The following is a 5,524-nucleotide window of genomic DNA, read 5'->3' on the forward strand; positions in this document are numbered from 1 at the left end:
TGTACGCTGACTGGATGACCAGGACAAACAAGTGGGCCCTCACCTTGCAACAAGAGAAGATTCTTTTTGCAGTGGTGGAAATTATTATGGAGAAAAGTGCAGGGAATAAGTAACTATGGAGTACTCATTTCCAAATGGGGTATCTATTTCATAGCCCCTTCCCATAAGGCTCAGGAAACATCACTGAAGAGGGGGCAGAAAGATTGTAAGATCTACAGTTTGTGGAGAGTAACTTCAAAACTTTCTTATGGACACAACAGGCAGTTGCATTCATAAAGAGCTGTGGTTGTCTACACAAGATCTACACAAGAAAAATCTAGTCAGTATTTCAGCATGATGAAAAGGGGAGTCAAAAAGGCTCAGTTCTAGTTGAGATGCTTCTGGAAGCCCATGCTGTCAGGGGATAGAAAAGCCAGTTTTATTCAGGTGTGGGGGCCCTGGTAGTCTGTCCATACCACCGTGGAGAGCCCTTTTACGCACATGTGCTAGTGGGTAACACTAATTGGACTCAGTAGGTTTTATATATGTACATACATAAAGAATTACAACTAACAAATATTTACATTTTTATATTTATATTAATTTACATTAAATTATTTTATATTAAATTATTTAGTAACAGTATATTATGTTTAAAAAAGCAGTAGGTTCAAGATTGTATCCAGTAGTCACATATGCCTCCCTAAACTATCTTTTTTGTCTATGAGCTTGGGAAATAAAATGTTTTCAAAGTGAAAAAAATTATAGAACTCTCAAATAAATATCCTATTGATGTACCCTACGATCTAAGAAAAATTAGTATACTCTAAACCCCAAAGCAGTAGACAGCAAAAAGTAAAAAAAAAATCAACACAGAAATTAATAAAATAGAGACTAAGGGAAAATACATAGGCTCAAATAAAAAAAAATGATTCTTAGGAGAAAAAAATGAGAAACCCTAACAAAATTAATCCCCCAAAAGACATGAATTAATAAAATTACAGAAAAAGAAGGAGTTGTTAGGCTCCAATAAAATCCAGAGTTAATGAAAAATACTTCAAAATTTTCTATTTCAAAAATCTAGAGTAGATAAAAGGACAAATTCTTAAACACCTATGACATACCAAAATTAAGTCAAAATCATTTAAACAACATAAACAGAGCAAAAACAAAAACAGGATTAAAGCACTAATAATTATCTAAACAAAGTAAGACTTACTAGACAGATTTACTGCCAAATTCTTTCAAGCTTTTAAAAAGTCAACACTAATGTTTTTTCAAAATGTTTGATAAAATATAAAGTCAATGAATACTACAAAACTAATCCTGAAAAAACAAAATTACCCTGATACTAAACTTAATGAGAACACAACAAAAAGAGAAAAGTATAGACTAATTTCTGTGATGAACATAGATGCAAGGATTCTAAATAATTGTCTTACAATATGTATTCCATAACACATTAAGATCATATCAAATGGCTGAACTGTTTTAATTCCAGGGATATAAGTTAGATTCGATTCAACATAAGCAAAAAGAAAAAGAAGAAGAAGAAGAAGAAGAAGAAGAAGAAGAAGAAGAAGAAGAAGAAGAAGAAGAAGAAGAAGAAGAAGAAGAAGAAGAAGAATAGAGTACACAAATAGAATAATAGAATTAAGGACAGAAACTATATTACCCTCTCATCTGATGTGCCAAAGATCTTCAAGAGAATTCAACATCCCTTCTTTCATGATAAAGGCTCCAAAGAAACTAGAAATAGATGGAATATACCTCAATATAACAAGAGCAAAAGTATATGACAAACTTATGGATAACATTATATTAAATGGCAACAAAACTGTGATAGTTTTCTCTAAAATTTGTAATAAGACAAAAGTGTGCACTATCTCCTTTTTTATTCAATTTAGTGCTTGATGTCCTAGCTGGAGCAATATAATAAGAGAAAAAATAAAATATATACAAATAGGAATGAAAGAAGTCAAACTATCCTTATTTTCATATGGCATGATTCTAATTGTGAAAGATCTTAAATTCCAGCAGAAAACTCTTAGAATTGATAAAACTTCCATCAAAGTAATAAGACCCAAATCAACATGCACCATACAACAACAGACTTGCCAAGAAAGAAATAATGTGGGAAAATGCTGTTCACAATAGCTTTAAAAATACATGGTAATAAACTTACTCAAAGAGACAAGAGACCTCTATGACAGAAACTTCAACATAAGAAGACATTAAAAGTTAAGATCTCGCATACTCATGGACTGACAGAATTTATGTTGTGAAAATGGCTATATTACTGAAAGCAATATCCAGATTCAATGTAATCTCTATCAAAATATCAGTGATATTCTTTAAAGAATGAAAGGAAACAATTCATATGGGAACCAAGAAAGAATCTACACAGTCAAAGCAATCCTAAGTACAATTAATGATACTGAGGGTATCACCATACATGATCTCAAATTATATTACATAGGGGGCCAGGAAGATGAATCAATGGGTAAAAGCACTTGTTTTGCAAGACTAACCACCTGCGTTTGGATTCCTGGAACCCAAGTTAATGCAAACATAGTCTGTCCTCTGATCTCCACACCATGGAGAATAATCACTGTAGAGAAGAGATAGCCTAACGAATGGGAGAAAAACTTAACCAACCTTATACCAGACAGATGATTAATATCTAGAGTATATAAAGAGCCACTATATTAAGGAGCAAAAAACAAATCACCCAATCAGTGTAAGTGCTGATGAACTGAATAGACAGCTCTCAAAAGAAAAAATATGAATGGCTAATAAATGCTTGAAAAAAATCTCAACATCATTAGTCATCACGAAAATGTAATTTAAAAGTGCTTTGAGATTCATTCTCACCCAGTAAAATGTCTCTCATCAAGACAACTAATGACGACAATTGCTGTCAGGGATGTGGGATAAGAGCGACCTTTATTCACTGTTGATGGGGATGTAAACTTGGGAGGCTACCATGGAAACCAGTGTGCAGTTTCCTCAAAAGACTGAAAATAGAAAAATCGCATGACCTAGCTATACTACTACTCTTGGGGATGTGTCGTAAGGACTCTAAATCAGCATACCATAAAGATGCTTGCTCTTCTATTCACAACAGCTAAGAAATCCAACTAGTCTACATTTCCATCAACAGATGAATCAAATACAAATAAAAATAAGTAAATAGATAGAGCATGCCACATGGACACATTGGAATTTTATTTAGCCAGAAAGAAAAATGAAATCGTGATTTTTTTATAAGAAAATGAATTGAGTTGGAAAGCATTGCAATAAAACAAACAAGTTAGAAAGACAACTGCCACGTGTCTCCTCTCATATGTACAACTTCTATTTAAAGTAATATATATGTGTGCATGTGTGTTATAAACTCTGGGTGATATTATGTGGGGAGAGAGTATGGAATACATGTGACATGAAAGCAGAAGTGTGAACCATTTGAAAGGAGGAGAAAAAGCAGCCAGAGAGAAGGAGGAAGCCCTGGAAAGGCAGTTGGGAAGGGGGAATGCACCGCAACAAATCAGAATGACTAGTTGGGAAGAGGAAGGAAATAAGGAGATAGTGTTTGAGTATAAGAGAAGTGATTATAGTTCAGTACCCCATTTTTTAATTGGGTTAATTAGAGTTTTAGTGTCTAGTTTCTTGAGTTCTTTGTATATTTTGGAGATCAGACCTTTGTCTGATGAGGGGTTGGTGAAGATCTTCTCCCAGTCAGAAGGTAGCCTTTTTGTCTTAGTGACAGCGTCCTTTGCTTTACAGAAGCTTCTCAGTTTCAGGAGGTCCCATTTATTCATTGTTTCTCTTATTGTCTGTGCTACTGGGGTTCTACCTAGGAAGTGGTCTCCTGTGCCCATGTCTTGTAGACTACTTCCCAATATCTCTTATATCAGGTTCAATGTGGTCAGATTAATATTGAGGTCTTTAATCCATTTGGACTTGAGTTTTGTGCATGGTGATAGATATGGATCTGCTTTCATTCTTCTACAGGTTGACATCCAGTTATGCCAGCACCATTTTGTTAAAGATGCTTTCCTTCTTCCATTGTATATGTTTAGCTCCCTTGTTAAAAATCAGGTGTTCATAGGTTTGTGGGTTAATATCCGGGTCTTCTATTCGATTTCATAGGTCGAACAGAATTCTCAACAGAACTTCGAACGGCCAAAAGACACTTAAGGTATTGCTCAATCTCCTTAGTGATCAGGGAAATGCAAATCAAAACAACTTTGAGATACCATTTTACAACTGTCAGAATAGCTAAACTCAAAAACACCAATGATAGCCTATGCTGGAGAGGATGTGGAGTGAGGGGAACACACATTCATTGTCGGTGGGAATGCAAACTTGTGCAGCCACTGTGGAAATCAGTGTGGCGGTTTCTCAGGAAACTGGGAGTCAACCTCCCTCAGGACCCAGCAATTCCACTCTTGGGAATATACCCAAGAGATTCCCTAGCATACTACAAAAGCATTTGTTCAACTATGTTCATAGCAACGCTATTTGTAATAGTCAGAACCTGGAAACAACCTAGGTGCCCTTCAATAGAAGAATGGTTAAAGAAGGTGTGGAACATATATACATTAGAGTTTTACTCAGCGGTAAAAAACAATGACATCTTGAATTTTGCATGCAAATGGATGGAAATAGAAAACGCTTTACTGAGTGAGGTAACCCAGACACAAAAAGAGGAATATGGTATATACTCACTCATAAGTGGATTCTAGCCATAGTTAAAGGTCTTTGAGCCTATAATTCGTGATCCTAGAGAAGCTAAATAAGAAAATGAACCTGAAGAAAATCATATAGTTATCCTCCTGGATATTGGAAGTACACAAGATTGCCAGGCAAACTTAGGGGCACAGGGGGGTAGGGGGTAGGGGGTTGGGGGTGGATGTAGGGGGAGTTGGGTAGAGAGAAGGGAGAGGGGGAGGATTGAGGATAGTATGGGGGAATGGGATGGGTGGGATGGAGAAAGGATGGATATGGGAGCAGGGAAGTAAATATCTCAACTAAGGGAGCCATTTTAGGGTTTGCAAGAGACTTGATTCTAGAGGGGGTTCCAGGTCCAAGGAGAGGTCCCCAGATTGCTTCCTGGGCAGCAGAGGAGAGGGTGCCTGAACTGGCCTCGTCCCATAATCATATTGATGAATATTTTGCATATCACCATAGAAGCTTTATCTGGCGATGAATGGAGATAGAGACAGAGTCCCACATTGGAGCACTGGACTTAGCTCCCTAGATCCAAATGAGGAGCAGAAGGAGGGAGAACGTGAGCAAGGAAGTCAGGATTACAAGGGGTGCATCCACTCACTGAGACAGTGGGACTGATCTAATGGGAGCTCACCAAGGCCAGCTGGACTGGGAGTGATGGAGCATGTGATCAAAATGGACACTCTGAACGTGGCTGGCAATGGAGGCTGACTGAGAAGTCAAGGACAATGGCATTGGGATTTAATTTTACTGCATGGACTAACTTTGTGGGAGCCTGGTTTGTTTGGATGTTCACCTTTAAAGACCTGTA

The sequence above is a fragment of the Myodes glareolus genome, chromosome X (genome assembly GCF_982192425.1).
Source record: "Myodes glareolus chromosome X, mMyoGla1.1, whole genome shotgun sequence".
NCBI classification, from domain to species: domain Eukaryota; kingdom Metazoa; phylum Chordata; class Mammalia; order Rodentia; family Cricetidae; genus Myodes; species Myodes glareolus.